Here is a 9,038-nt window from a genome sequence, read left to right as displayed (position 1 = left end):
AACTCTACTTTGAACAATATTTTGGTTATTGGAAATAATCTATACAATTCTGTAAGATGTTCTGGGCGAACAAATGACTATTTGCTGTTAACTGGTGTTCCAGACATGGTTTCAATATTTGTTAAAGTGTATTCATTACAATATAGTGTATTAATGCCAGTAGTTAACAAACAACAATTATTGTAATTCAGTTAAGAGTTTGAAAATACTTCTAGAAGTGAATTTCTAAGAGACATATATGGACCAATGTTTGATGTCATGAACAAATATTGAAACCATGTCTGGAACACCAGCTAACAGCAAATAGTCATTTGTTCGCTCAGAACATCTTACAGAACTGTATAGATTATTTCCAATAACCAAAATATTGTTCAAAGTAGAGTTATCAAAGTAGAATTGTTCAAAGTAGAATTATCTTGTATTTGATGGTATATAATGGCAGTAAGTGACATTGCTACACATTGCTTACCAGCATTTACACCAAAGATTGCTTCATTTCCTTGACTAGAGTCAGCGGACACAAAGGTTGTTGGATCAATGATATCAAATATTGTAGAACCTGGATTTTCCTCCACATCATTTGCTTGCCTTGTAAGCAATGGGATGTAAACATTGTAGCACATCATTTGTGTAAACCAAAACATCACCTCCTTACACGACTTGTAATGTCCAACAACTTGCTTTAATGTTGGCAAGTAAAACACATTTAAGCGAAACATCATAAGCATCGTATTCCAAAATCGCCCTCGCACTCGTGAAAATGCATCCTTGGCTTTCACAAAATTGTTGTGACAGCCGATCCTTGACCGCTGTTGACCGGTACTGTTCGATCGTTGTTCCCATGCTGGCGGCTAGTAGCAGACAGCAGTAAGAGTACGAAATATACTATTCTTTGAGAGTGCAAAACTCTTATTCAATGCAATTATTTTTTAGAGTACAATAACTCTTTCAGTTTGGGGTGTAACCCACATCGACATTGAAAGCCGATAAATACTGGTTTGTGATAGCTTGTGAGATACTTGTGAGGTATGTGGTGCAACGCACACCGGCTTTCAAGGCAATGAATGTGGGCTTGCGAAAGCGTCTTAGCTTCAGTGCAATCCGCACTAAACACAAACCGAGTCTAGATATGTTGGCTTGCGTGAGTAAACAACTCTCGTATCGATATCGCCGAGGAAACTCCACTCAGCGACGTCACCTGGATGAAATAACAAAGAACAAACAAGCCAGGAAAGTGTAGTTAATTTTCGAAATGAAAGAAAGAAAGAAAACCAATCAGAAACAGCACGAAAGATCAATTTTGAAACAGAAATAACTTACCTTGAACAATTACAACTAATTTGTGACGGAAATCTCTTCAATTTTTTCCCAAAACAGGGGAAACGACCGCAGATTTATATACAAACGACGAACGCTAGAAGCAAAATGGCCGACACTTGAAAAACAATGACTCGCAATTACTAGTACCCAGTCTACAAGCCAGACTGTCACGTGTGTTCTCGTCCTGAAAAGATCTGCCTCTGACTTAGGGGTCTTTATGCATAATGCATAAGACCCCAACAAAACGAAACAAAAACAAAAAGAATAGGAGGTATACACTTTAGGCTTCCATATTTGCAAATTAGCTTAAATATTGAAGATGTTGGGTATGGGATATATATTCTTGCAGGAAAATTTAATTGAGGGGATTTAAACTTTTGGTTTTCGAATTGAACTCCTTGAGAGCTGCACTTTCAGTAAAAAAATAATAATCGTCTCAGGTACTTGTGCGAAAAGGTTACAAGGCGAGGTTCTTTTTCCCTTCTTTGGTGAGAAATTCATCTACTGTAAGCTCTGCATTTTAAATTAACGTCTCAAATCCATTACAACCTACCGTTTGCTTAATTGTTGATGTTTTCGCCAAGGGGCCTGGGTTAAAAGCGCGACATGATTGGTTGTACGCTCTTCTCTATTTATATTTCACTCTCATTCTCAAGGCACAAGAAAAGCTTAAGAAGAACGAAAAATGTTTGATTTTCCTTCCTTTATACTCAGGCTTATATCGCGGGTGTGCTCACTTGCTAATGCAAGTGGGCAAGCTGCAATTGTATGGAAGGTGTCAACGTCACGAAATTGAGGTCACTCTTAATTAGAGAGTCATCCATTGACACATTTATCGCTTGAAAACACTGGTCTGTGACCCAGTCACATGCAGCCCTGACTGATGTCCAGACTTATTCTACCCGAAGAGAACATTTTTGCACATCGTGTCCACAAGATTAGACAAACGTGCTCTTGAACATGGCATTACTCGCAAAATCATATAAAGAGTCCTGCGACAAAAAAGGACCGCTAATGTTATTTCTCAGGAGTCACTAGACTGTGGACTTTAAGAACTCGCTGAAAAACCATGCAACAATGATCATAGTGAAAGACTGAAACTTTTAGGTAGAACTTTTAAACTGTATAATGCACTTGAAGTTTGTTAAAATGACACGTTCGACGTTTCACTGACGGTTTACAAAAGGTTTTTATGTGATTTAAGATGCGATCGTTTTCAATTTACAAAACATGTTTCGACATACTCATGTCATCTTCAGTTGCAAATGAGCTTTTCAACGGTTGTACATTTGAATTTATGTTAAGGTATGTTGCAAAATTACATGTCAGAACTTGCGTACAATTTAAATATGAAGTGTGAAATGCGCAGAAAACAAAAATAGCGCACATAGCATAGTATCTTCAATAGGCACCTACAATTATAATCTATCTAAGTTCCTTTGCGATCTTTTAGAGCCTCATGTCCCGTGTGACTACAACGTCCGCGACACGTTTTCATTTGTACATGAAATCAACCAGCTACCAACCTCTGGGAAGTTTATGGTCTCTTTTGATGTTGAGAGTCTGTTTACTAGTTTACCCCTTGATGAGTGCATTGACTTGGCGGTCACCTACATTTATCAGGGTAATCCTGGCCTTGCGATAAGCCCCGCTGACCTTAAAACCCTTTTTCCCTTCGCAACAGCAGGGACCCACTTCTTATTCAAGGGTGCGTTTCATGACCAAGTAGATGGGGTTGCCATGGGTTCCCCCCTTGCTCCAGTCCTCGCAAACCTTTTTATGGGACACCATGAAAAAAAACTGGTTAGATAATTTCTCATCCTCCCAAGTTTTGTTCTATAGACGCTATGTTGATGACACCTTTTGTTTGTTCAATAACGAAGATGATGCGCTCTTGTTCTTTGATTATATCAACGCAAGGCACCCAAGTATCCGTTTCACAATGGAAAGGGAAATCAATAAGAAATTATCTTTTCTAGACATATTGCTAGACAACGGTCATCCATCTATTGTTACTAGTGTATATCGCAAGAAAACATTTACTGGTCTTCTTACTAATTATTTCAGCTTCGCCCCTTTGAATTACAAACTGGGTCTAGTCAGAACATTACTAGACAGAGTATATAAGATCAACAATTCCTGGGTTGGTTTTCATCTGGACGTCAAGAAGCTTATTTTCTTACTACGGAAAAATTGTTTTCCGTCGTGGGTGATCGACAAGATTATCCACAGGTATCTTTCTAAGAAAATGAGTTCTTCTCTGAGTGGGCGGGACGCCTCATCCAACTCCGGGAAAACTTCTACGCACTTCTATAAACTCCCTTATGTTGGCCGGTTTTCTGAAATCGCCCAGACCAAGTTAAGACAACTACTCAAACACTATTGCAAAGCTGATTTAGATATTAAGTTGGTCTTTAGTACATTTAAACTTAGAAACATGTTCAGCGTGAAAGATTCAGTACCGCAAGGTCTACGTTCGCGTGTCGTTTATAAATTCTCGTGTGCTGGCTGTAATGCCAGCTACATTGGCGAGACCACTCGCCACCTACGTACGCGTGCTCGTGAGCATCTCTTGTCGGACAAGTCTTCGCATGTTTACAGACACCTGCAGTCATCTAGGGCCTGTCATGACTCTTGTAACACAGAATGTTTCACGATCTTAGATTCTGCCGCCTCAAAATTCCAAATTAAGATCAAAGAGGCATTGCACATTGAGTGGGAAAATCCCATCCTTAATCAGCAGTTGAGGCATTTAGATTTGTCTCTTTCTTTTTAATTACGTTGTTCTTTTGTCTTTTATTTTATTGCTATGTGCGCTATTTTTGTTTTCTGCGCATTTCACACTTCATATTTAAATTGTACGCAAGTTCTGACATGTAATTTTGCAACATACCTTAACATAAATTCAAATGTACAACCGTTGAAAAGCTCATTTGCAACTGAAGATGACATGAGTATGTCGAAACATGTTTTGTAAATTGAAAACGATCGTTTCTTTTTTGAGAGTTATTGTTACTCTGCTATCTTTACGTCTGATTTAAGATGGTTTGCAACGGTTTTCAACGGTAAATCACGATTTACAGCCAATTGAAAGAAAAGTCACGAATTCACTGTCTCTTACTTCCATGACGAAATCGTGAAAAACCGATAAAAACCGTCGGTAATCTGTTGTAAATCGTGCTAATCCTTATGTTTGTCAACATAAATCGTGTTCGATTTCCAAGAATGAAAAAAACAAAACAAAACAAAACAAAAACAAAAAACAAAAAAACTATTTATCTAGATAAAATATCGCTAACAATGATCTGTAAAGACAGCCATACACTTCTTTAAAATAACGCCAAGTTAACAGCCACTTTATGGTTTGCCTAGAGGTCTAGCATGCAATATCGGCGAATTAGAAAGTACATGTCCCAATTCAAAGTAAATCTTAAACGTATTGTAAACGCTTTTGTGATCTCCCGGATCGTTACTGTAATAGTATTCTCTATGAACTTCCTATGATTGAGCACGAAAAACTAAAACGGGTTCAGATCATCGCAGCTCGTTTAATCACAGGAAGCAGTCGGAGAGACCATTACCCCAGTGATAAGAACCTGCATGGGCTTCCTGTTAGGTCACGCATCACTTTTCAGATTTTACTATTAAGCTAAAAAATTCTGAATGGACAATCGCCTAGTTATCTTACTTCGCTTATTAGTTCATATAAACCAGCTCGTTCTTTACGTTCATCCGACCATTTAGTTCTACAAGTTCCGAACGTCAAGACAGCCACTTATGGTCAAAGAACCTTCTCTTATTGCGCCCCGAAACTATGGAACAGTCTGCCTAAATCTGTAAAAAATTCTGAGACTGAACCTATTTTTTAAAAAGAAACTTAAAATATTTCTTTTTTGCGATTATTTTAACCCTTAGATAGTTATACGATTTTACTTAGTTATTTTTTGTTACATAAAATTATATATATAATTCAGATTTTTAGCTTCCCAATGTAAGCGCATTGAGAATTTTAAATGCGCTGACAAATACTTTGCTATTGTTATTATTATTATTATTAATTATTGTTATTATTAATTATTATTATTATTATTATTATTATTATTATTATTATTATTATTATTATTATTATTATTATTATTATTATAGCAAGAGCAGCGTACCTGATGTTTTTGAGCAGGTTCGAGTCTTGCTGACAGACAAACTAACTTTTTTTTCTTACTGTAATTATTCCTGCAATTACCAGCCGATGCATTTTCTATATGTTTTGTAGCGTTTTTCGTCTTCCACGCAGCAGAACTCTTTCATTAACAATGCATCCTGCACTTCACACAGGCTTACGATACGTGAATTTTTTATTCATTTTATATAAATCAAATAAGCACAATTCTGCTGTTTTGTATGAGTTCACTGATAAATGACCAGGTTTGCTTTAAAAGCATTGAGCTTTGAAGCGTTTGAGCTCAGATTCATTGTCATGATTGCTATACATGACGCTGTGAGTAATGGCAGTCGAAGCTCTCAGACAATCTTGGACAGAATAAAATGGAACAGCAAACCCCCATCCCCACCCCCACCCCAAATCAAGGATAAAGCCGCGCAAAAGCCAAAACGCGCCATTTTCCAATCCTTGATTATGCTTGTGCTTGATTATGCTTGTGCTTGTGCATAAGTGAAAGTTAACTGTGACCTTTGTCATTATCTACATGTCATCAAGTTGAAACTTCAACGTCAAATTTAATTTCTATTTTAAAATTAAAAAGTAAATGAGGGAGGACTGGAAAAAATAAGTTAATTTTAAAATGTTATAATATTAGATGTTATCATTTCACATGCTCTTTGAGCAGTTTTTAAAGGTGTTCTTTGAAATTCATATTTTCATATGTATACTATGTATCAGAAACGCTAACTGTGGTCATGTAACGAGGATTATGTAATCAAGTGATACCTTGAAAGTGAAACCTCATTCCAACCTTAGGGTACCCATAGCCAAGGAGACGACGATACCCAGTGGTAAGGGCGTTGGACTCGTAAACGGAAGCCTATTCTGAAAACTTGCTCTATATATATCACGGATATGAATTCTCGCATTGCAAGTAGCCACCTGGCTGTGTTTTTCAGTTCAGTTTTCTTAACGCTTTTTACGTTCATTTATATTTTTGCTTTTCATATAGGGCCCCACAAGGATCAAGCTTTTAATAGCATTACGTATAAATTGAAGGGTCAAATTTTTCCCTTATTTACTCTGCATGTATCCTCCAGGCCAGGAACTTATGAATACCGTTAAAACCTTGAAATCTGTCTTCAGTGTCTCTCACGGCGGGCCATTTTTCATATCACAAGTTTGCTTCTCTTGGCGAATCCCTTGTGATCGTGTCTGATAAGTTTTTTCTTTTCAAACGATTGAAAACAAATTTTCACAAGACCAGAGATATCAATAGAAAAATGAAAACAAGGGTGAAATGTATTACTGGCAACCCAGTAGTTTTCATACTAGCATGCCTAAGAACGCTTAGGAGCCAATACTTGCAGGAGGCAACCAGTTGACTATTACTTGATTACGGTAAAGCTCTGTTCATACACAAATAATAATTAAATTACACCCCAAACCTTATATTTCTAATACATTATTTAAATTCGCAATTATATTAATTGGTTTAATTCCATTATCAAGGGGGTCCCTCCTCAAAGACGCTTTGAAAATTAAGTGGTTCTCAATCAGCCAGGTGTATGCCGCAAACAATCAACGCACGTGCAATTTGGATACAATGCCCTCGCCTCAATCAGGGAACGAAAAAGATGATCGCAAATGCGCTCATCGTTGCTGAATGATGGAGCAGGGCCGGATAAGTAAGCAATCGAAAATTTTCAACTCGTACGAAAGATTCTCAGAGCAACAGTAACACTCAGGAACTCTTATCGACATCTGCACCCGTGTCCATGAGCTCGTGAACCAGGATGGGAAGGTTTACTCCTTCAACTGACCTCGCTGCTCCTCTCTCCAAAGGAGCGAATATGAAAAAAATCAACCCTGTTCATGTCAGCACTTGAAAAAAGGGCTAACACAAACCTTTCTTTGTTGCATGTTCAATTTTCTAGGAAGACGATGTGGTATCCTTTCTCATGGAAAATGTGCCTAACTTACCGGCTTACCTGACTCATCCTTGGCTGTAGCAACGCGATAAACCTTCCTTAACCTCTAGTTTGCATGACATTGCTCGCACCTGCTTTGTACAGTGCTCCTCCAAAGGTATGTGAATGTCCATTCAAGCGGTCTCTTGTAAATAACGAAATATTGTCAAACTTTGCAGACTTTTTCACTGTGGTTTCATTTTTGTATAAGATGATGATTAGGAAAAATGTGCAGGTGGTGATATTCAAGTCAATTCGATTCGCTCTTGAGATCAACCCTTCTCAAAATAGTCTAGACCAACCCTCCAATCCTAAAGCATACATCTCTCCTTGAAAACATTCTGTTTTATGTATCTAAGCTCCAAAATTAAGCGCTTTTTTACCACAGGACCTGGTTGAGAAAGACAGGGGTAACTCAAAAATCAAAGAATGAACTATCTCCGTATGCAGAAGGGCAGAGTGATTGTTGGCAAAACGTACCGAAGGTGGCGTAATGTAAAAAGGAATGTTATAACCATCACAGATACAGGAAATAATGAAAGGAGACGCGTAAGCCACGTTCCCAGAAGCATACATTGTCTTTGAGCCTTCCTTTAACAAACCATGTCGACCGATTCTACTTCAAAGGGAGATATAGAAGAAAGAGTCTTGTACCTTAATGACTTCAAAACCTCGAATAAAGCCACTGTTATCAATGCGCCCGTCCGTTTTGCGAAAGTCGAGGAATGTTCCTCCGAGTTTAATTGCTGAACCCCGGCATCTTGACCACAAGAATTCGAATGCACGCCCAAAACGTTAACTGGAACTCCAGTGTCCTCTCTTTCCACTTCAGAAGCAGATGCCTGTGATTTGATTTAGGCAGCACTGAATCATTTGAAGCAGTAAGAAATCGAATAAGAACTATTATTATTTTTCTTACATCCATGGGGCTAAGGCACTCTATACCGTCTAATCTAAGATTAATCAAGCAAACAAAATGGAAAAAGAGGCATTTATAGTTTTTAGAATAATGGTGGCATTTTTTATATCCAGAAATAGAGATCTAAAGATTACTACTCATGATCAATACCTAACAGCGTAAAGACAGTAAGACAAAATTTCGCGTTATCGGAGGAAGAGTTCAAACTTGTTTTTACCCTTCTCCCCGCATTAAGAAACTTTTGAACCAGAAGTGAAAAGCTTTCAATACAAAATTTTAAATTCAATTCTCTATACAAATGAGAAATTATTAAAAATTAGATATAGTGATCATGACAAGTGTACATTCTGCAATAAAGTGTCTGAATCATTGCACCACCTCTTTTTCTTCTGTCCGTACTCAAGTCTTTTTTGAAAACAACTTCAAAGGTATTTTATTTCAATTCGCCATTTTCAATAATCCCATAAGCCTGGTTTTCACTAGTGGCGCAAGTACAAGCACAAGCACAAGCATAAGTAGCTTATGCTAGTGAAACCAAACGTCGACATAAGCATCAAAATCAACCACAGCATCCCCCATTTTGTTCAAATGTTCCGAAGCCGGGAATCTGGAACGAGCGCTTTCACTGGCCAGACGTAGCAAATTTCCTTGTGCTTATGCTGCGCCTCGT

General features: G+C 37.8%; 2 long non-coding RNA genes across 2 annotated transcripts; one reads left to right on the top strand and one right to left on the bottom strand.

Annotated features, from left to right (window-relative positions):
- Positions 1-660: 660 nt before the first annotated feature.
- On the bottom strand, positions 661-1,457 carry LOC138020642 (uncharacterized). The gene is made up of 2 exons (XR_011126329.1): positions 1,321-1,457; positions 661-1,198 (listed from the first exon to the last, which is right to left on the bottom strand). It is a non-coding gene; the product is annotated as an uncharacterized lncRNA (long non-coding RNA).
- Positions 1,458-7,422: 5,965 nt separating this feature from the next.
- On the top strand, positions 7,423-8,742 carry LOC138020648 (uncharacterized). The gene is made up of 2 exons (XR_011126330.1): positions 7,423-7,567; positions 7,838-8,742. It is a non-coding gene; the product is annotated as an uncharacterized lncRNA (long non-coding RNA).
- Positions 8,743-9,038: the final 296 nt, after the last annotated feature.

This window comes from Montipora capricornis, chromosome 2 (assembly GCF_036669925.1).
Source record: "Montipora capricornis isolate CH-2021 chromosome 2, ASM3666992v2, whole genome shotgun sequence".
NCBI classification, from domain to species: Eukaryota; Metazoa; Cnidaria; class Anthozoa; order Scleractinia; family Acroporidae; genus Montipora; species Montipora capricornis.
The sequence above is the reverse complement of the archived record's forward strand: the minus strand, read 5'-3'. Positions and strand labels throughout refer to the sequence as shown.